Source organism: Pristiophorus japonicus, chromosome 4, assembly GCF_044704955.1.
Source record: "Pristiophorus japonicus isolate sPriJap1 chromosome 4, sPriJap1.hap1, whole genome shotgun sequence".
NCBI lineage: Eukaryota > Metazoa > Chordata > Chondrichthyes > Pristiophoridae > Pristiophorus > Pristiophorus japonicus.
In genome coordinates, this window is record NC_091980.1 from 299,931,454 (window position 1) to 299,955,252 (window position 23,799).

Consider the following 23,799-nt stretch of genomic DNA (forward strand, 5'->3'; position numbering starts at 1 on the left):
TAACCAAAAACAGTTTGTCTGGTCATTATCACATTGCTGTTTGTGGGAGCTTGCTGTGTGCAAAATGCTGCCGCGTTTCCTACATTACGACAGTGATTACACTTCAAAAAGTCCTTTGTTGGCTGCAAAGCATTCTGGGACGTCCGGTGATCATGAAAGGCACTACATAAATGTAAGTCTCTCTATGCTACCATGTTTCCTCTTGCAACTTACACCTGAATTTCTCTAACAAGCCACCTTCATGGGGCACCTTATCAAATGGCCTATCAACTACATCTGTTGCATTCTCTTCATCCAATTCGTCACCTCTTCAACAAAGACTCGTCAACATTTATCAAACATGGTGTGTTTAATAAACCTCCACTGGCTGTCCTCAATTATCTTCGCACTTTTTTCAATATTCATAAATTTTGTGTCTCATTATGGAGTCTGAGAGTTTGTACTTGCTGAATAATGGGTCGGGGGGGCATAAACTGCAGTATTCCAGCAGCTGTAAACCTGGGAAAGCCAAGCTGCTGGAAGTGAAGCAGTATTCTATAAAATAAAGAACAAAGCTTTATGCTTAACGTACATATAAAACACTAGTTAGGCCACAGCTGGAGTAATGCGTGCCGTCTTTATAGGAAGGACATGATTTTACTGGAGAGAGTACAGAGGAGATTTACGATGATGTTGCGGGAGTGGAGAACCTTATCTGAGGACAGATTGGATAGGCTGGGCTTGTTTTTTTTGGAACAGAGGAGGCTGAGGGCAGACCTCAGTGAGGTGTATAAAATTATGAGGGGCCGAGATATAGTGGATAGAAAGGGCCTATTTTCCTTAGCAAAGGGGTCAACAACCAGGGGGCATACATTTAAAGTAATTGGTAGGAGGTTTAGAGGGGATTTGAGGGGAAATTTCTTCACGCAGAGGGTTGTGGGGCTCTGGAACTCACTACCTGAAAGGGTGGTAGAGGCAGAAACCCTCACCTCATTTAAAAAGTACCTCATCATCATAGGAGGTCCCTCGGAATCGAGGAGCACTTGCTTCCACTCCCAAAGTGAGTTCTTTGATGGCTGAACAGTCCGATACGAGAGCCACAGACCCTGTCACATTTGTCGAGGGAAGGGGTCAGTGGGTGGTTGGTTTGCCGCGCGCTCCTTCCGCTGCCTGCGCTTGGCCTCTTCATGCTCTTTGCATTGAGATTCGAAGAGCTCAATGCCCTCCCGGATGCACTTTCTCCACCTCGGGTGGTCTTCGGCCAGGGTCTCCCAGGTGTCAGTGGTGATGTCGCACTTTACCAGGGAGGCTTTGAGGGTGTCCTTATAATATTTTCGCTGTTCTCCTTTGGCTCGTTTACCATGAAGGAGGATGTATCTGGATGTGCACTTGAAGTGCCGTAACCTACAGGTTTACGGACCTAGAACTGGAAAGTGGGATTAGACTGGATAGCTTCTTGTTGCTGGCATTGACCCGATGGGCTGAAATGGCCTCCTTCCGTGCTGTATATGATTCTATGTGACTATTTTCTCCCTTGCATGAGTTGCATAGATAAGTCAGTGACAAGTGACGGAAAAGGCTTGCCTCAATTGTCCTCGAGCAGCTTTTCCTCTTATTCAGAACTCTTTCATTCAGGAACTGGAACCTCTCATTCAGCCTGCGAAAAGGAGAGATTTAAAAAATTATGAAGGGTTTTGATCGAGTAAATTAAGACAAAGTGTTTCCATTGGCTGAAGGGTGGATAATGAGAGGGCACAGACAGAAGATGATTGGCAAAAGAACCAGAGGCGACGTGAGGGAAAGTTGTTTTTATGCAACGAGTGGTAAGGATTCACCTGTTAACGCCGCTGGAACCGCCCCGAAAGGAAGTGAAGCGTGCGAGTTTGAGCTCTACTTCTTTGGAGGGGCGGTAAGCCCAATTCAGCAGCCGGGGCGGGACTTCTGAGCCAAGAGCAGGAAGTCCCGCCCCCAGCTGGTTACTGCCCCCAATCGGAGTGCAGGGCAATTTGGCCCCCCCCCCCGCCCCCCAAGAGTCTTGGTGGTAACCACTTGAGATGTGTACAGGAACATGATTTCAAATTTTATTTGTGACCCTCACTGTTGCTTGTTGCTTATATAAGTAGCCCACGACGACAAAAAGTTAGAATTACATCGAATTTACAGCACAGAATGAGGCCATTTGGCCCAATGGGTCTGTGCCAGTGTTTATGCTCCACACAAGCCTCCTCCCACCCTGCTTCATATCACCCCATCAGCATATATTTATATTCATTTCTTCCTCATGTGCTTATTTAGCTTTCCCTTAAATGCATCTATTGTATCCGCCTCAACTATTCCCTGTGACAGTCAGTTCCACATTCTAACCATTCTCTGGTTAAATAAGTTTCTCCTGATTTCCCTATTGGAGTTATTAGTGACTATCTTATAGTTATGGCCCCTAGTTTTGGTCTCCTCCCAAGTGGAATCATCTTCTCTACATGTACTCTATCAACACATTCATAATTTTTAAGGACCTCTCTTGGGTCACACCTCAGCCTTCTCTTTCGTAGAGAAAAGAGACCCAGTCCGTTCAATCTTTACTGATAAGTATATCCTCTCGGGTTACGTGATTTTTCTTGAAATTGACACCCAATATTCAGTCAGGTTGATTGGCACCTGAAAGAAAAAGATATATTAATATTTTGGGCACGACTGATTATTGCCTCTTGTTGCTGAGATTTACCTGTAACTGACTGGAAACACCTACAAGGTCAACTGTATAGTTTAGGAAGATTTATTGTTGCTCGATATATATGCCGCTTACCAGTATGCTGTGCAGCATGCTAATGTCCCTCCTGTGGCTTTGGATAACACAGCCAGATGGAAGATGCTCAACTAAGCGTTTGCAGAGATAGCTTGACTACAGATGGATATTTGTACTGGTAATTCATTCCCATTTAGAGAGGGTCAAATTAAAAAAAAAAGTGTTTTTTTTCATCCAATTTTTTCCCAACTAATTTCTATTCTATGGAGTCTCTGCATCAGTTGTCACAAGAAGCAGCAGCACCCTACAAAATAGAACACGCAGACTTTCTCGCGCGTTAACTGCATCGGGCTGAAATTGTTGTGGTTGGGGTGGAGGATTTGGAGGCGGGAAGGGGGAACGCGGGGGTGGGGGAGGGAGGGGAAGTAGACATCAGTAAAAGCTGTTACTTTCGCTTGCATTTTGTTTTTTGATAAAAATGAGTTGAAAGGAGTTTCAGACCCCCATCCACGTGAGTCAAAGTGTGTACATTCCTGTCGCACTCTCACATCCAGACTTCTGTGTTATGTCCGCACCTGATTGACGTGTACACAGAAAGCTGCAGCAAACCACCACTGAACAGAGAGGGGGCATAACAATGAAAAGAGGGGACTCCCGTAAACCGTCGATGCTGAAGTAACGAGGAGATGCAGAAGCTATCAAACCAAAATTGGAAGTCGGCACACAGATCCCAATAAATGTACAAGAAAGGAAGAGATGTTAGAATCATAGAATGGTTACAGCATAGATGGAGGCCATTTGGCCCGTCAAGCCTGTGCCGGCTCTCTGCAAGAGCTCTTAAGCCAGTCCCACTCCTCCCACCTCTGCCCCGTGGCCTTGCAATTTTTTTTCCTTCAGGTACTTATCCAACTCCCTTTAGAAAGCCACGATTGAATCTGCCTCCACCATCCTCTCAGGCCGTGCATTCCAGATCCTAGCCACTCGCAGCTTAAAAAAAGGTTTTCCTCATGTTGCATTTGGTTCATCTGCCAATCACCTTAAACCTGTGTCCTCTGGTTCTTGACCCTTCCACCAATGGGAACAGTTTCTCTCTCTCTACTCTGTCCAGACCCCTCATGATTTTGAACACCTCTATCAAATCTCCTCGCAATCTTCTCTGCTCTGAGGAGAACAACCCCAGATTCCCCAGTCTATCCACGTAACTGAAGTCCCTCATCCCTGGGACCATTCTTGTAAATCTTTCCTGCACGGTCTCTAGGAAGGATGTGAAGGCCTTAAAGTGTGGTACCCAAAATTGGACACAATACTCCAGTTGAGGCCGAACCAATGCTAACTTCCTTGCTTTTGTACTCTATTTATAAAGCCCAGGATCCCGTATGCTTTTTTTTAAAAAACTGCTTTCTCAACCTGACCTGCCACCTTCAACGATTTGTGTATACATACCCCAGGTCTCTCTGTTCCTGCACCCCCTCTAGAATTGTACCCGTTAGTTTATATCCCCCTTACTGTTTCCCTCCTCTGCCTTCTATGCTCGGTTCCCTCTTGTGCGCCACTCTGATCCCTGTTCCCCCCTCCCTCCTCCCCCGCCCTCCCTTACACCTGAGCACTGCTGTGTTGCGTGTCACCATGTGACATTAACAGCTCACAGTCAGACCATAAAAAAAAGAAATAAATGCAAAACTTACATTCATATAGCAATTGTCATGACCTGAGGATATCCCAAAGCGCTTTCCAACCAATGAAGCACTTTTGGAGTGTAGTCACCGTTGTAAGGTTGGAAACGCGGCAGCCAATGTGCGCACAGCAAGCTCCCACAAATAGTAACGTGATCATGACCAGATAATCTGTTTTAGTGATGTTGGTTGAGGGGGAAATATTGGCTCTTCAAGTAGTGTCGTATGATCCACCTGCGAGAGCAGACCAGGTCTCGGTTTAATGGTTTAATGCCTCATCCAAAAGACAGCACCTCCAACGGTGCAGCACTCCCTCAGTACTCCATTGGGTGTGCCAGCTTGGATTATGTGCTCAAGTCGGTCTTGAACTCGCGACGTTCTGACTCAGAGGCATGAGTGCTCCTCACTGAGCCGAAGCTAATGACTTTGTAAACATTGCAAATCCCAGACTAGAGAGCAATGATGAGAGAAATCTGCCACTAATATATAAAAAATCTCAAACTTTAAGGGAGAGAAATTGGCATTGTTTGTGCCTCCCATTAGCGCCCTTTAATGGGGCGCAATCGATTTATTGCCCCCGGTGAGGTGGGGTGGGGGAGGCAGAGGGGGGGGGGGTGGACGCTACCACCTTCAGAGAAATTGCGCGGGTGTCCGTGGGGGCAGAGACCAGCAACGTCCCACCCTGCTGGGCTGTTGCGCCGCCGATGATGACATCATCGCCGTGCGCAGTGACCCAGTTTCCGCCCCGGAGCTGAAATTGCGTAGCGCCCCGTGAGACCGCCGCGGGTGACGTCGGCGCCAGCCTTCGGGACACGGTTTGGGCCGCACTCCAGGCGGAAGGTAAAGGGGAGGTGCACACGCTGCATTTTTAAATATATATTTTTTGCCCACTTACTGGTTGGACTTTTGGCTGCGGATTTCATGCTGTGACGGTTGCAACCCGGCACTCCGCCTCTTGTGCCGGGCCCGTAGCCTCGGCACGCCGCATCCCCGCCGGTGTCGTGGTGGCCGCATGCCCCACTGCTGAGCTCGCAGCCTGCCCTCCCCTTTAACGGAATGGAAAACTGGCACGTTTACTGGCCCGGTTCCGGTCCCACCCCCGAGAGGAAGTAGGGCGCCCGACATTACACTCCGCTTCCTCTCGGGGGCGGTAAACACCAATTTCGCAGCCGGGGTGGGACTTCCTGCCTCGCCTCGGTTAACACCTCCAAACAGGGCGCTAACAAATTTCGCCTCCTAAATGTTGCAGTGGCACAAAAAGATACACTTTTAAGGTATCCAGGAACCTTGTTTTTAAAAAAACATTTACCATTATCCACCAACTTTACTGTCTCTCGCCGTGTTTCCCACATCCTCCAACACATGAGCACCCCAACAGGAGGAATATACAGTAGTATATTTTTTAATCATTTAAAATATAAAAGAATGCATAACGGAGCGGCGTTGTATTCTCTTGAGTACAGAAGGGGGCGATCTAATTGAGGTGTTTAAGATGATTAAAGGTGTTAATCGGATGGATACGGAGGAACTATTTCCTCTGATGGGGGAATCCAGAACAAGGGGGCAGAACCTTATCATTAGAACTCGGCCGTTTCGGGGGCGATGTCAGGAAGCACGTTTTCACACAAAGGGGTCGTGGAAATCTAGAACTCTCTGACTCCAAAAAGCTGTTGAGGCTGGGGGTCAATTGAAGTTTTCAAAATTGAGCTGGATGCATTTTTCTTAGGTCAAGGTTGTTAAGAGTTACGGAGCCCAGGTGGGTAGATAGAGTTAAGGTACAGATCAGACATGATCTAAAATGAAAGACTTGCATTATAGCAGATTTCATGGCCTCAGGATGTCTTAAAGTGCGTAACAGCCAACAGCCAATGAAGTACTTTTGAAGCATAGTCACTGTTGTAATGTAGCAGCCAGTTTGCACACAGCAAGCTCCCACAAACAACAATGTGATAATGACCAGATTATTTGTTTCAGTGATGTTGATTGAGGGCTAAATATTGGCCAGGACACTGGGGATAACTCTCCTACTCTTCTTTGCAATAGTGCTGTGGGATCTTTTACATTCATCTGAGAGAGCAGACGGGGCCTTGGCTTAACATCTCATCCGAAAAACGGCACCTCTGACAGTGCAGCACTCCTTCAGCACTGCACTGGAGTGTCAGCCTAGGTTTTTGTGCCCAAGTCTCTGAAGTAGGACTTGAACTGACAACCTTTGGTCAGAGGTGGGAGTGTGACCACATAACTACGGCTGACACAATGGCAAAGCAAGCTTGAGGGGCTGAATGGCCTACCCCTGTTCCTACGTTAGCTGATGAAGGATTACTTGAGCCATTCTGCTCTCATGTTCTGTTGTGAGTCTGCCTTTTTAATGGAAATCAGAGCTATCAGCATGTCTTTAGTACATAGATGGGGAAGAAAGCGTCTTCCAATCTAATTATTTTTTCCAGTTAATCTTTTACTCAGAAACCATTGCTGATGTGGCGTGATTATTGAGAGTGTTTTTAGATAATAGCAAAATAGAGTTTCCATTAATCAAGCTGGATTCTTTTTCCACATGAATTAATTTTGTTTTCTCAACTGAGAAAGAGATGATCCCATTGAGACTTGACTGGTGTCTTCTAAAAGATAAATTTCGATGGACTTTTGAAATATTGAGCTCTCTGTATACAATCATTACCTGCCTTCAGCTTATAGGAAATTTGTAAAGTTCAAAGCTTCACCAACTGGAACCGGAAGAGTGTGCAGGAAGAATTATGATTTAAACACACCTGCAAAGTTTGCAAATTTGAAATAAAAGCTGGAAATGCGCATTGAGTCAGTCACCGTCTGGTGGAGAAAGAAGGCCGAACATTGAGATGTGACCCCCTCATCAGAGCTACCACGATCAGGCTGTCATTCAATTCATTATCGTCAGGATGGGTGTTCCTGGATTTTGATCTAACCGCACTGTGGGAGTACCTTCACCACACGAACTGCAGAGGTTCAAGAAGGCGGCCCATCACCGCCCTCTCGAGGGTATCTAGGGATGGGCAATAAATGCCGGCCTTGCCAGCGATGCAGACATCCCGAGAACATTTTTTTTAAAGAAAGGTTGAATAAAGTCCCTTTTTAGGATTGACCAAAGCAAAACTTGAGAACAACAAGCAGAGGTCAATAGTTCATGTCCGAGGGTAGATGTTCCTCTTCTCTCTGCCGGGGAAATTGGTGTTGCTCAGTCGCAGAGGGACAAAGATCCCTTGTGTCAGGCTATGGCGGGTTTCTGCCCTCATTGGGCCTGTCCTCGGTCTGTCCCAGGAAGTGTAGCTGAGCCTGTATTCGATGCAGACCTATTATAACATCATGGGCCGCCCCAACCTTTGTGAGAACACCAGCGCAGGTCGGGGCTATGGATGGAGCTGGAGCGCCGGGCCCTGGAACATTGTGGGCGAAGGTGCGGTGAATGAAAGCACGGGGCCCAGGAGAGGCGAGGGCCCAGGGGCAGCACAGGCCAGCCCACACTGCGATATGTGTGCGCACTAGGTCCGTGCAGCAGAGCAGGTCTCCAGTCCTGGTTTACCCTTGCCACTGGATAAAGGCCGAGCTCTGTCGAGCCCGTGTGGTGGCTGATGTGCAACAGCCACCACACGTTAAAAAAATCCACCCACAGGCATCTTCCACCTCTTCAATTGGAGTTCACGATTGGAACATCGGGTCCTTCATTGAAACATCTGTGAACTCATGTGGAAGCAAGTCATCCTCGTTCGAGGGACCGACTGTGATTATAATGAGGCAGGAGAGGGTGTTACGAGCCTTGCTTGACATTTTTCATCAGACTCTGCTCGTTCTGTGCCCCAGGGAAGGGACACTTATGAGAAGCTGACACTTCAGTTTGCCCTCAGTTCTCCTGCGCTCAGATTTTCTCAGGCATTTCTCGGCATACAGCCCGGCCAGGGGGTGTCCGTCTGCATCGGAGTTCCCCAGGGCATGCCTTTGGGCCAGGAGAGAGGTCAGCTGCTCAGTACATCTTGGCTACTCTCCTGCCCGTAGAGGAAAATCTCGTCTGTGTTAACTACTTTGCAAATACCTGAATGACAGCTGTTGGGCCGAATCTGCCAATAAAAGAAAGAAAGACTTGGATTTATATAGCGCCTTTCACGGCCACCTCAAAGAGCTTCATAGCCAACTAAGTACTTTTGGAGTGTAGTCACTGTTGTAATGTGGGAAACGCATCAGCCAATTTGCGCACAGCAAGCTCCCACAAACAGCAATGTGATCATGACCACATAATCTGTTTTTTTTGTTATGTTATGAGTGTTAAATATTGACCAGGACACCAGGGATAACTCCTCCGTTCTTCTTTGAAATAGTGCCATGGGACCCTTTATGTCCACCTGAGAGAGCAGACGGGGCCTTGTTTTAACGTCTCCACTGAAAGACGGCAGCTCCGATAGCGTAGCACTCCCTCAGCACTGCACTGGAGTGTCAGCCTAGATTTACGTGCTCAAGTACCTGGAGTGTGACTTGAACCCACAACCTTCTGCCTCACAGGCGAGAGTGCTACTCACTGAGCCACTGCTGACACTCTAGAGCAAGATCCTGGAGGGATTTTATCATGGCACATTCTGCTCAGCTTGCACAAGAATAATAATGCAAAATGATTTTTCTTTTATAAATAAAACTCTTTCTTCATACTCTGATCTTCCATGAATAGAAGATCTTCAAAACATGATTGTTATTTCAATGAAAACGATTCTAGTTGGAGTTCTATTTGTTGCACCTGTCCTTCTCAAAGAACTAATAGTTGGAGATAAACTGCTCTCACTCCTCCTATTCTTCCAGTTCCTGTAAGTAAAGTAGAAGCGTTAGCTCATAGTGATTACATACAAGGGTTTTTGCAAAAATCAGTAGCATCACTCCTCGGCAAATGCCATCTCATCTAAATTAACAGTGTCTCAAATTTTATTATGTGGCTGTTTTAAAATGATGAGCTATGATTTAAATGAAGATAACTGGCCTTTAATCATGATGGTTGCAGAAATAAATATTGGCTGCTGACAGAGATTTGCCTTTTTTTAAAAATTAATTCGTAGGATGTGGGCATCGCTAGAAAGGCCGACGTTTATTGCCCATCCCGAATTGCGCTCGAGAAGGTGGTGGAGCTGCCTTCTTGAACTGCTGCAGTCTGTGTGGTAAAGGTACTCTTACAGTGCTGACTTTATTGTAGCGGTTTGGTACAACTGAGTAGCTTGCTAAGCCATTTCAGAGTCAACCACATTGCTGTGAAACACAGAAACATAGCTGATCATGCAACTTCAGTACCCCATTCCTGCTTTCTCTCCATACCTCTTGATCCCTTTAGCCATAAGGGCCACATTTAACTCCCTTTTGAATATATCTAACAAACTGGCATCAACAACTTTCTGTGGTAGAGAATTCCACAGGTTCACAATTCTCTGAGTGAAGAGGTTTCTCCTCATCTCAGTCCTAAATGGCTTACCCCTTATCCTTAGACTGTGACCCCTAGTTCTGGACTTCCCCAACATCAGGAACATTCTTCCTGCATCTAACCTGTCCAATCCCGTCAGAATTTTATATGTTTCTACGAGATCCCCTGTGGGTCTGGAGTCACATATAGGCCAGATGGGGAAAGGACAGCAGATTTCCTTCCCTAAAGGACATTAGTTTTTATGACAATCTGGTAGTTTCATGGTCACCATTATTGATACTAGCTTTTTAATTCCAGATTTATTTAATTAACTGAATTTAAATTTTCCAGCTGCCGTGGTGGGATTTGAACTCGTGTCTCTGGATCATTAGTCCAGGTCTCTGGATTACGAGTCTCATAATATAACCACTGTACCACCATTCCCGTGCCTAGTTTTGTAAGCCATGGTAAAAATAAATAATATCCAGTTATATTTAAGGTAAGCGCACAAGTGAATACGCTCAATGCAAATAAATCCCTGTATCTAATTAGGGGGTGACAGTTGTTTCAATTTCTCTTGTAAAGCAGGTGATATTTATCATTTTTAATCCACCCTTCTTGCAGCTTTCTGGAAGCGAGCCATTTTGGTCTGTAACTTACATCGGAGCTAATTTCAGCTGCAAGCCCTATTAATGAACAGCTTTGTTGGGTCCAATTGTGATTGGAATCCTGCTTTGTCCTGGATGCAAATCATACGGAGGCTTCCAGTGCTGAAATATTCAGCATCAGATGGATGGCACTGTGCACTACATTCTTTCATAACCAGATGGCAGGGAGTGCTTTACATTGAAAGTATTCCCTCTACATTTAACATATTAATGGAGCAATCTTAAAATGGGTCACGGTAAAGCCCGATGATTGATGGCGTATTAACTGATGGGAAGGAGCACCAGATTGACTCTGTCACGTACATTGAATTTTCATGTTTTGCAACAATATTTTGTGATCTTTAATATGTCGTAAAATTACCGTTGACAGTAGTTTAACTGGCAATGTGTGCATCTTGGAAAATATTGCTCTGTATGAGTAATGGACATGCACATAATCTTTAGTTTTAAGAGCCCAGTGGCATTATTAATGGTGGCCACCCTTACTTGGAAAAACAGCAACTTGCATTTATATAGCGCCTTTAATGTATAAAATGTGCCAAGGTGCTTCACTGGAATGCTATCAAATACAATTTAACACCGAGCCACCTAAGGAGGTATTAGGACAGGTGACCAAAAGCTTGGGAAGAGAGAAACATAGAAACATAGAAAATATGTGCAGGAATAGGCCATTTGGCCCTTCGAGCCTGCACCACCATTCAATAAGATCATGGCTGATCATTCACCATTCCTGCTTTCTCTCCATACCCCTTGATCCCTTTAGCCATAAGGGCCATATCTAACTCCCTCTTGAATATATCCAACGAACTGGCATCAACAACTTTCTGCAGTAGAGAATTCCACAGGTTAACAACTCTCTGAGTGAAGAAGTTTCTCCTCATCTCAGTCCTAAATGGCTTACCCCTTATCCTTAGACTGTGACACCTGTCTGGACCTTCCCCAACATCGGGAACATTCTTCCTGCATCTAACCTGTCCAGTCCCATCAGAATTTTATATGTCTTACATAGAGGTAGGTTTTAGAGAGCATCTTCAAAGGAGGAGAGAGAGACGGAGAGGAGAAAATTCCAGAGCTTAGGGCATAGACAGCTGAAGGCAAGGCCGGCAATGGTGAAGCAATGAAAATTAGGGATGCGCAAGAGGCTAGAATTGGGGGCGGGGGCTGAGATCTCAAAGGTTTGTGGGGCTAGAGAATATTACAGAGATAGGGAGGGGTAATGCCATGGAAAAATTTTAAAACAAGGATAAGACTTTTTAATCGAGGTGTTGCTGGGTCCGGGAGCCAATGTAGGCCAGCAAGCACAGAGATATGATGGGTGAACAGGACTGAATAGAATCATAAAAATTTACAGCACAGAAGGAGGCCATTTCAGCCCATCGTATCCACGCCAGTTGACAAAGAGCTATCCAACGTAATCCCACTTTCCAGCTCTTGGTCTGTAGTCCTGTAAGTTACGGCACTTCACGTGCACATCCCAGTACTTTTTAAATGTGGTGAGGGTTTCTGCCTCTACCACCCTTTCAGACAGCGAGTTCCAGACCCTCATCACACTCTGGTTGAAGACATTTCCCCACAAATCTCCTCTTTAACACCTACCAATTAATTTAAATTTTATTGGTTGTTGATCCTTCTGCTAAGGGAAATAGGTCCTTCCTAGTCACTCTATCTAGGCCCCTCATAATTTTATACTCCTCAATAAGGTCTCCCCTCAGCTTCCTCTGTTCCAAAGAAAACAAACCCAGCCTATCTCATAATACTCCTGTGAAGTGCCTTCAGATGTTTCACTACTTTAAAGGCGCTATATAAATATAAGTTGTTGCTGTCATCCAATCTTTCCTCATAGCTAAAATTCTCCAGTCTAGCAACATGCTTGTAAATCTCCTCTGCACCCTCTCTAGTGCAATCACATCTTTCCTGTAATGCGGTGACCAGAACTGCACGCAGTACTGCAGCTGTGGCCTAACTGGTGTTTTATGCAGTTCAAGCATAACCTCCCTGTTCTTATATTCTATGCCTCAGCTAATAAAGGCAAGTATTCCGCATGCCTTCTTAACCACCTTGGTGAGCAAGCTTTAGGTTTGGTGAGATTAAAGGGAGGTCTGTAACATTAATCTAATTGTTACAAAGAGAGAAATCTGTGCAGCTTGTCGGGCACCTCTTGTTGCTGTGTTTTGAGACCGCCAGTTGGCAGCAGACTGGGTTGGGCCGGTTTGTGCAGAATGCAGTGTTGTCCAATGCACACCACGTTGATTCACTGTGTCCTACCAGGGGAACGCGACTCAAAAAATTTCTCGTCTACATGGTGTGCTTCCCTTCCCTTCCATTACCATCCTCCGCCATCATCGCTCGTCGACTCCTCCCCTTGGGCAGTGGCCCGTGCCCAGGCACATTTTCATGGATGCCATCAATCCTCGAGTACCTTTCCCAAATGGCCAAAGTCAATGAAAACAGAAATTGGGAGAGATTGGGAGCCGGGCTTCAACTTTAAAGTTGTACGCTTTACACTATCGCTCAAAGTCAAGATCCCAGATTCACTTGCTGAAATAATCCATCCTTTTCTTTTTCCAGATGCTGGTTGTATATTCCCAACATTTTTTGTTACTGAAGCTGTCTTATAATTTGTCGCCAATTGTGTGATTTTTTTTTCTCCTAAAGGTGGTGCTGCATCAGAGCAGGGAAAGCTTACCAGGCTAGTTCAAAAAGGACAAAGATAAAATGCTACTTATTATAAGACTCTGATAACTTTTGTTTATTTTGTTGTGCTTTTTTTTTTCTTTTTAAACTATTTATAATCATCAGCTTTAGATAATAGATTGCTTCAAACTTGGGTCAGCTCCTCTAGCCTTGCCGTGCCGTCCCACCAACAGAACATAGATGTTTCAGCCAGGTGATAATGAATACTTCCTGCCACTAACAGCAACGTGTTTTAAACTGTGGCTCCAGGTTAGGGAGGGTGGCGGGGGAGGGGTGAAATCATCCTGGATTCTCAATCCTGATCGCTATCCATTCAAGAAAATGAGCTTGTGTAGATGAGCTTGGCTGTGATGACTCCCAACAGTTAAATATCTTGCCGCTTGCTTATATAGATTCAAGAGGAATGGACATTTGAAAAACAACCGAGAAGAATTCTGTTTTTTTTTAAACGAACGGAAAAAAGTATTTGAATAAATGAGAGATTTTTTTTCCGACTGTGTAAATCAAGACTTGGGTTTTCATACTGGGGTCCTCAGGGGTGTCCCAGGGAATTGGTGAGGAGATGGACCTGCTGGGAGGAGTGGCTTGCGAATTCTGCATTCTTTGCTTTTTTCATCTCCAAAACAAGAACTTGCATTGATGTAACAGTTTTAATGCATAAAATGTCCCACATCATTTCACCGAGCAGATTCAGATATTGAGCACGAGTGGGAATGGTAAGAGTGGTGCCTAGAAATGTGGTTGAATAGCTAGGTTTTGAAAGGGCTTTTAAAACAGTAGAGAAGGACAATGAGTTGCACGAGTCTCAGAAAGGTGAGTTTAGACAGCTGAAGACTTTGTTGTTGATTGTGGAAGATGGGATGCACAGGGAACCAGAGTTGGAGGATTTTGGAGGGGGACTTGAGACAGGATAACATTGCTGAGCTGGGATCGGGTGAAATTATAGAAAGTAAGAAATAGGAGCAGGAGTAGGCCATACAGCCCCTCAAGCCTGCTCCACCATTCAATAAGATCATGGCTGATTTACCTCAACTCCACCTTCCTGCAATATCTTCATATCCCTTGATTCTCTTAGTGTGGAAAGAAAAGTCCATGTCTTGAGTAGAGAGGTTGCTAAATGAGAATGAGAATTTTGAATTTGCGACATTGGTACACCAGTGAAGGTTAGCAAGAACCAGGGCAATGAAAGAAATATAGAAACATAGAAAATAGGTGCAGGAGTAGGCCATTCAGCCCTTTGAGCCTGCACCGCCATTCAATGAGTTCATGGCTGAACATGCAACCTCAGTACCCCATTCCTGCTTTCTCGCCATACCCCTTGATCCCCCTAGTAGTAAGGACTATATCTAACTCCTTTTTGAATATATTTAGTGAATTGGCCTCAACAACTTTCTGTGGTATGGGACAGAATGTGGGTAGCGGTGTCTATGGAAGCTTGATCTTGGATGGCCAGGAAGGAAGGCATTGGAGAGATCCCATCGAGCGGTCATGAAACCATGCAAAGACAGCAGTGAGAGTAAGGTAGGGGAGAGCAAGTGAAGAATAGGTGTAGGCTGGATAGTCGGTTTTCGGGGCTTTTCGGCAAAAATGGGAGCAATACGCGAAACTTACCGTTTCCGCTGCGCTACCGTTTTTAGCCTGAACTTTCAGCCTTTAGGTCTGGTAAGGGAGGCAACGCGAATTTTGGCAACCTTAGTCCGGAGCCGGGAGCGCTGCGAGAGAGGCCTTGGGAGGGAGGGGGTGGTGGGGGGCGGAACAAAAATAAAATTCCAAAGAACATTCCAAAAACATTTACAAGACCCTTATCTATCGCATCGCTGATAAAAATAAAAAAATGAAAACTTTAACTTACCTTTTTTTGCAGGTTTCATACTTACAGCTGCGGGCAGGGCTGCACCGACAGGTTTGACCTGTCGCTATTCTGGGCGCGGTGTACTGGTTGGGAAAGAGCCGAAAGTCCGACGCAAACGCAATCCGCGTATTTGCACATTGACCCATCTATCCCCGGCGGTACGTCCCATCGCCGTCGCAAACAGGTCCCCGACGATACCGCTCGGGCTTTGCGACGGGTTTTTGCTGCCCAGGGTCAAATCGCGGTGCAAACCTGCCGGAAATCCGGCCCAATGTTGGGTTTGAATTTCAGCTTTGGGACGAACTGGACGATGAGGCCTTATATGGTTCAGCCTCAGTAAGTGGTCAATGAGGTGGGTGGACTCTGGTCAGGATACAGAACTTTTAGCAGGGGGTTATTAAGTTGGTTTCAATCTTCCCAATGTTGAATTGAAGAAATCGCTGGCTCACTCATGATTTGTTGTCAGACAGACAGTCTGACATTTACAATGTTATATTTTTCTATCCCAGACTCTCCAGAGTACAATATCCCGTGAGCCCCAATCAAAGGTATGATGCAAGATTGCCTCGACAGCTTTAGTGTTGTTGCAGAATTGACATATAGTGCAGTAATGTCAATGGCCATTTGAGCTCATGTGCAGTGAGGTTGTACTAAACTTTAAGGAGAGACATATTGATTTCCTCTGTCACTGATACAGCTAAGGTACTTAATGGCGTACTGAATGTAAAGGGCAATTTGCTTAACACTGGGCATAACCCAGTGTTTGTCCGTAATTCTGTTTACGGTCCCATCCCTGGGAAATTTAATGTTACATTATCCCCTTGCGATCTGGTTGGTCCATCTGTTGTTTGAGTTCACCTGCCCCGCACATTATAACTCCACTTCAGAGTCAGCAGCTAGATTTATTTTATAGAGCTAGTCTAATTCACTGATTTGTGCTTTTTTGCAAAAGGGTGGAAAATCCCAGGAAAATAAAAATTGGAATTTGATTTATTTAGTCACCCTAAGACAGTGGCCCTAAGATTATTCAAGCATTTAAAGAATGAAGGACTTGCATTTACAAAACCCCTTTCGTGACCTCGGACTGTGTTGCTTGGCTTTAAAATGCTGATTGCTAGTAAGAGTGGTGCTTGCTGATGATTGCATTTTCTAATGGAGTTTGGGAGCCTGATGATTTTGAGAACATTATCCCCTTGCGATCTGGTTGGTCCATCTGTTGTTTGAGTTCACCTGCCCCGCACATTATAACTTCACTTCAGAGTCAGCAGCTAGATTTATTTTATAGAGCTAGTCTAATTCACTGATTTGTGCTTTTTTGCAAAAGGCTAGAAAATCCCAGGAAAATAAAAATTGGCATTTGATTTATTTAGTCACCCTAAGACAGTGGCCCTAAGATTATTCAAGCACTTAAAGCACTTGCATTACCTCAGGATGTCCCAAAGCGCTTTACAGCCAATGAAGTACTTTCGGAGTGTAGTCACTGTTGTAATGTGGGAAACGCGGCAGCCAATTTGCGCATAGCAAACTCTCACGACCAGCATTGTGACCAGATAATCTGCTTCAGTGATGTTGAGTGAGGGATAAATATTGGCCAAGGCACCGGCAATAACTCCCCTGCTCTTCTTGAAAAAAGTGCCGTGGGATCTTTTACATTCACCTGAGAGGGCAGACAGAGCCTCGGTTTAACATCTCATCCGAAAGACGGCACCTCCGACAGTGCAGCACTCCCTCAGCGCTGCACTGGAGTGTCAGCCTATTTTTTATGTGCTCAAGTCTCTGGAGTGGGGCTTTTTAAAAAGTAGGACCTCAAAAGTAGTAATCTCAGGATTGCTACCAGTGCCACGCACTAGTCAGAGTAGGAATCGCAGGATAGCTCAGCTGAATACGTGGCTTGAGGAGTGGTGCAGAAGGGAGGGATTCAAATTCCTGGGGCATTGGAACCAGTTCTGGGGGAGGTGGGGCCAGTACAAACCGGACGGTCTGCACCTGGGCAGGACCGGAACCAATGTCCTCGGGGGAGTGATTGCTAGTGCTGTTGAGGAGGAGTTAAACTAATAAGGCAGGGAGACAGAGGGAAGTAGAATGGGGACAGAAGCAAGAGATAGAAGCAAGAGATAGAAAGAAGAAAAGTAAAAGTGGAGGGCAGAGAAAACAAGGCAAAAAGCAAAAAGGGCCAAATTACAGCAAGATTCTAAAGGGGCAAAGTGTGTTAAAAAGACAAGCCTGAAGGCTCTGTGCCTCAATGCGAGGAGTATTCGGAATAAGGTGGACGATTTAACTGCGCAGATAGCAGTTAATGGATATGATGTAATTGGCATCACGGAGACATGGCTCCAGGTTGACCAAGGCTGGGAACTCAACATCCAGGGGTATTCAACATTTAGGAAGGATAGACAGAAAGGAAAAGGAGGTGGGGTGGCGTTGCTGGCTAAAGAGGAAATTAATGCAATAGTAAGGAGGGACATTAGCTTGGATGATGTGGAGTCTGTATGGCTGGAGCACCGGAATACCAAAGGACAGAAAACGCAAGTGGGAGTTGTGTACAGACCACCAAACAGTAGTAGTGAGGTTGGGGACAGCATCAAACAATGAAATTAGGGATGCGTGCAATAAAGGAACAGCAGTTATCATGGGCGACTTTAAACTACATATTGATTGGGCTAACCAAACTGGTAGCAATGCAGTAGAGGAGGATTTCTTGCAGTGTATTAGTGATGGTTTTCTAGACCAATATATTGAGGAACCAACTAGAGGGCTGGCCATCTGAGACTGGGTGATGTAGAAAGGAGTAATTAACAATCTTGTTGTGCGAGGCCCCTTGGGAAAGAGTGACCATGAAATGGTAGAATTCTTTATTAAGATGGAGAGTGACACAGTTAATTCACAGACTAGGGTCCTGAACTTAAGGAAAGGTAACTTCGATGGTATGAGACGTGAATTGGCTAGAATAGACTGGCGAGTGATACTTAAAGGGTTGACGGTGGATAGGGAATGGCAAACATTTAAAGATCACATGGATGTACTTCAACAATTATACATCCCTGTCTGGAGTAAAAATAAAACGGGGAAGGTGGCTCAACCGTGGCTAATAAGGGAAATTAAGGATAGTGTTAAATCGAAGGAAGAGGCGTAATAAATTGGCCAGAAAAAGCAGCAAACCTGAGGACTGGGAAAATTTTGTGATACAGCAGAGGAGGACAAAGAGTTTAATTCGGAGGGGAAAAATAGAGTATGAGAGGAAGCTTGCTGGGAACATAAAAAGTGACTGCAAAACCTTCTATAGATATGTGAAGAGAAAAAGATTAGTGAAAACAAACGGAGGTCCCTTGCAGTCTGATTCAGGTGAATTTATAATGGGGAACAAAGAAATGGCAGACCAGTTAAACAAGTACTTTGGTTCTGTCTTCACGAAGGAAGGCACAAATAACCTTCCAGAAATACTAGGGGACCAAGGGTCTAGTGAGAAGGATAAACTGAAGGAAATCTTTATAAGGTGGAAAATGGTATTAGGGAAATTGATGGGATTGAAGGCTGATAAATCCCCGGGGCCTGATAGTCTGTATCCCAGAGTACTTAAGAAAGTAGAGCCCGAGAAATAGTGGATGCATTGGTGATCATTTTCCAACAGTCTATCGACTCTGGATCAGTTCCTATGGACTGGAGGGTAGCTAATGTAACACCACTTTTTAAGAAAGGAGTGAGAGAGAAAACGGGTAATTATAGATCAGTTAGTCTGACATCAGTAGTGAGGAAAATGTTGGAATCAATTATTAAAGATGAAATAGCAGCGCATTTGGAAAGCAGTGACGGGATCGGCCCAAGTCAGCATGGATTTATGAAAGGGAAGACCTGCTTGACAAATCTTCTAGAATTTTTTGAGGATGTAAGTGGTAGAGTGGACAAGGGAGAACCAGTGGATGTGGTGTATTTGGACTTTCAAAAGGCTTTTGACAAGGTCCCACATAAGAGATTGGTGTGCAAAATTAAAGCACATGGTATTGGGGGTAATGTACTGACGTGGATAGAGAACTGATTGGCAGACAGGAAGCAGAGAGTCGGGATAAACGGGACCTTTTCAGAATGGCAGGCAGTGACTAGTGGGGTACCGCAGGGTTCAATGCTGGGACCCCAGCTATTTACAATATACATTAATGATTTGGATGAAGGAATTGAGTGTAATATCTCCAAGTTTGCAGATGACACTAAGCTGGGTGGCGGTATGAGCTGTGAGGAGGATGCGAAAAGGCTGCAGGGTGACTTGGACAGATTAGGTGAGTGGGCAAATGCGTGGCAGATGCAGTATAATGTGGATAAATGTGAGGTTATCCACTTTGGTGGCAAAAACGAAGGCAGAATATTATCTGAATGGTGGCAGATTAGGAAAAGAGGAGGTGCAACGAGACCTGGGTGTCATGGTATGTCAATCATTGAAAGTTGGCATGCAGTTTCAGCAGGCGGTGAAGAAGGCAAATGGTATATTGGCCTTCATAGCTAGGGGATTTGAGTGTAAGAGCAGGGAGCTCTTACTGCAGTTGTACAGGGCCTTAATGAGGCCTCACCTTGAATATTGTGTTCAGTTTTGGTCTCCTAATCTGAGGAAAGACGTTCTTGCTATTGAGGGAGTGCAGCGAAGGTTCACCAGACTGATTCCCGGGATGGCAGGACTGACATATGAAGAAAGACTGGATCGACTGGGCCTGTATTCACTGGAGTTTAGAAGGATGAGAGGGGTTCTCATAGAAATATATAAAATTCTGACGGGACTGAAGAGGTTTGACGCAGGGAAAATGTTCCCGATGTTGGGGAAGTCCAGAACCAGGGGACATAGTCGAAGGATAAGGGGTAGGCCATTTAGGACCGAGATGAGGAGAAACTTCTTCACTCAGACAGTTGTTAACCTGTGGAATTCCCCACCGCAGAGAGTTGTTGATGCCAGTTCATTGGATATATTCAAGGGGGAGTTAGATATGGCCTTTACGGCTAAAGGCATCAAGGGGTATGGAGAGAAAGCAGGAAAGGGGTACTGAGGTGAATGATTAGACATGATCTTATTGAATGGTGATGCAGGCTTGAAGGGCCGAATTGCCTACTCCTGCACCTATTTTCTATGTTTCTATGTTTGAACAACATCTTGCATTTATATAGCACCTTTAACATAGTGAAACGTCCCAACACACTTCACAGGAGTATTTTGAGCTAAAAAATTTGATACCGAGCCGCATAGGTAGAAATTAAGGCAGGCTTGTTCAAAGAGGTATGTTTTAAGGAGCATCTTAAAGGAGGTAGCGAGACGGAGAGGTTTAGGCAGGAACTTCCAGAGCTTAGGGCTTAGGCAACAGAAGGCATAGCCACCAATGATTGAGCGATTATAATCAGGGATGCTCAAGAGGGCAGAATTACAGGAGTGCCGACATCTCGCGGTGGGGGTGGGGGTGGGGGGGAGGGAGATGCGGGACTGGAGGAGATTACAGAGATAGGGAGGGGCGAGGCCATGGAGTGATTTGAAAATAAGGATGAGAATTTTGAAATCGAGGCATTGCTTAACCGGAAGCCAATGTCGGTCAGCGAGCACAGGGGTGATGGGTGAGCGGGACTTGGTGCGAGTTGGAACATGGGCAGCCGAGTTTTGGATCACCTCTAGTTTACGAAGGGTGTAAACCCACAACATTCTGACTCCGAGGCGCGAGTGCTACCCACTGAGCCACGGCTGACAATGTTTTAATATTAATAGGAGCTAGAGGCAAAGTTGCTGATCGATTTTTTTTTTTTTTAAACACTTGACTCTGAACATATTTCTCGCCTACTGTCCAGTCACCCGTTGCTGCCCCTGTACTGATCATACTTGATGATCCTGTACTCTTCGAGTTTGATTTTGCATCAATAGTTAGCCCTGGAGATGTCAGCGGGCCAGTTCTTCCTCTCTCCTTTCCCTTCCCCTCCTTTCACCGCATCCTCCCCACCCTGCCCTGCCCCAACTCCTCTCCCCCATCTCACGCAAGTGGAAGAAGTTGTTCAGCTGTTGTTATTTATGCCAGAATCGCATACAGAAATCAAAGGGGTCACTGACTACTTCCATCTGTCAACAGTCACCTCCACTCACTTTATATTGCAGCTTTACCCTCAGGAGCATAATAGATAACTGAGAATGAATTACGGGTTGGAATCTGATCAGGGGTTCACATGATATCATCGGAATCCCCCAAAATGAGATTACACCTTTGTCATCACACTCAACCATCTATTATTCTCGATAGAAAGAATTTGGACCTCTGAATTAGATCGCAGCCTGGTAATCAGTCCTGGCTATCTATTATTCTCTATGACTGATACTGCAAAGTCATTTTTATTTAATTTTTGGTCCATTTATTTTTCTGACACACATGTTATGACAGTGTGCTGTATGGCAATGTCAGGAAGATGGAAGGTGAGACATTATCACTGCAGCTTTATTGGGTGATAACCAACAGTTTATAATATGAGAAAGGCAGAAATTGTTTCTTTGAAAAGACAGGTTTATGTGGTCGCAAGGTGTGTGTGGTTTTACTGAAGGATGTGCACATGTTAAATAGAATATTCCTTCTCATTGATACTGTTTAACGGGGTCTCTAAATGTGCAAAATCACAGCTAAATTATATGCCGCCAACAATGATTACCCCACTTCTCGTAAGCACGCTGTAAGCTTTGCAGCTCATCGTCAAATCACCTCCAGCAATGCAGCACCCTCATTACTGCACTGAAGTGTCAGCTTAGCTCATGTGCTCAAGTCCCCCTGTTGGCTCCGAACAGCTGGCTTAGAGGAGAAAGTGCTATCAATGGGCCATGCTGATGCTCGAATGTATCATTTCAATTACAATTATTTTACCCAGTGTGATGACTATTACAAATGCAAAGATGCTTGGGTATGTTATCAGCTGCCTCTTTTTGTGGAAGTGTGTGCAACCACTGGCAGGAATGAAAGTTCATATTTTTCAAGCCGTTTTTGATCAATATTGCTGTGGTTGTGTTAGAAATAGGAGGAGATTTCCACACGCAGTCTCGGGTACCGGCTTAATGCTGAAATCTGCTTTTGAGCAGCTCAATCCAACACCAAGAGCTTTACACTGCTCTGTATTGTATGTATGTAAAACAAACTTTGACACCGAGCTACATAAGGAGATATTAGGGTGGATGACCAAAGGCTTGTCTGCTCGAGTACTTGTTAAATATTTTTATTTAGTAAAGATCTATTTGCTCTCTGCGCTCTTTACTGACACTTAAAATGTGAAACTGGTTTACAAAGAATTACATAGGATTCGAGGCACAGAAACAGGTCATTTGGCCCATCAGGTCTATGCCGGTGTTTATGCTCCACAGGAGCCTTCTCCCACCTTACTTTGTCTTGACATATGCTTCTATTCTTTTCTCTCTCATTTACTTCTCTTTGCTTCCGCTTAATGTTGAATTTGTAGATGGACTTTGGTCAACTGGTTGATAATGAAGAAGGAAGCAAAAGATTGCAGGATGATATCAATGGACTTGTCAGGTGGGCAGGACAGTGGCAAATGGAATTCAATCCGGAGAAATGTGAGGTTTTGCATTTGGGAAGATCTAACAAGGCAAGGGAATACACGACAAATGTTAGGACACTGAGAAGTGTAGAGGAACAGAGAGGCCTTGGAGTGCATGTCCACAGATCCCTGAAGGTAGCAGGACAGGTGGCTAAGAAGGCATATGGAATACTTGCCTTTATTAGCCGAAGCATAGATTATAAGATCAGGGAGGTCTGACTCGAACTGAATAAAACACGAGTTTGGCCACAGCTAGAGTACTGCAGCAGTTCTGGTCACCACATTACAGGAAAGATGTGATTGCACTAGCGAGGGTGCAGAGGAAATTTACGAGGATGTTGCCTGGACTGGAGGATTGTAGCTATGAGGAAAGATTGGATCGGCTGGATTTGTTTTTTTTGGAACAGAGGAGGCTGAGGGGAGACCTCATTGAGGTGTGTACAATTATGAGGGGCCTAGATAGAACGGATAGGAAGGACATATTTCCCTTAGCAGAGGGGTCAACAACCAGGGGGCATAGATTTAAAGTAATTGGGGGGAGGTTTAGAGAGGAAATGTTTTCACCCAGAGGGTGATGGGGGTCTGGAACTCGCTGCCTGAAAGGGTGATAGAGGCAGACACCCTCACCACATTTAATGGATGTGCACTTGAAGTGCCGTAACCTACAGGGCTACGGACCGAGAGCTGGAAAGTGGGATTAGGCTGGATAGCTCTTTGTTGCCTGGCACGAGCACGATGGGCCGAATGGCGGCCTCCTGTGCTGTAAATTTCTATGATTCTATGAACTCCCGTGATATTTAAAGTTTGTGAAGAGATGACTTCAAATTGATTTTTACTTGTGCTGCAACCTTGTTATGCCCAAGTGATGTGAGAGTACATTCTCAGAAACCTCCTGTACTGTTTGCAGGAATTCAGTGTGCAGTCAGATCTGCCACTTCAGTTCCCTTGAATGCTGCGTGCAGCCGGTCCATTGAATTCTTCAGCTGGCCGCTTTATGGGGTTAATATACCATTTTCATTCCATGCAAGCAGTGGGAAAATTCTGAGTTTATAAAGTGCCTTACAGTTCTTGCTGTCTTTGTATGGGGTCAGAAAGCTATCACATCGAGGAGCTCTGTGACTCCAAGAATGCCTCTATTTTGGACTGAAGTGAATGTGCGCTTGAGTGCAAGTGGCATGTTGGCCTTTATTGCAAGGGTGTTGGAGAACGAGAGTAAGGAAGTCTTGCTACAATTGTAC

The 23,799-nt window shown here is 45.1% G+C and overlaps 1 protein-coding gene and 1 long non-coding RNA gene across 2 annotated transcripts in view; one reads left to right on the forward strand and one right to left on the reverse strand.

Moving 5' to 3' along the window:
- The window catches only part of nrxn3a (neurexin 3a), a 2,272,338-nt gene that overhangs the window by 221,315 nt on the left and 2,027,224 nt on the right, over positions 1–23,799 (forward strand). The gene's annotated exons all lie outside the window — the stretch shown is intronic.
- Positions 1,508–23,799, reverse strand: part of LOC139263483 (uncharacterized) — an 87,815-nt gene continuing 65,523 nt past the window's right edge. Inside the window, exon 3 of the long non-coding RNA XR_011593152.1 lies at positions 1,508–1,636. This is a non-coding gene — a long non-coding RNA (uncharacterized lncRNA). The remainder of the gene's footprint in view (positions 1,637–23,799) is intronic.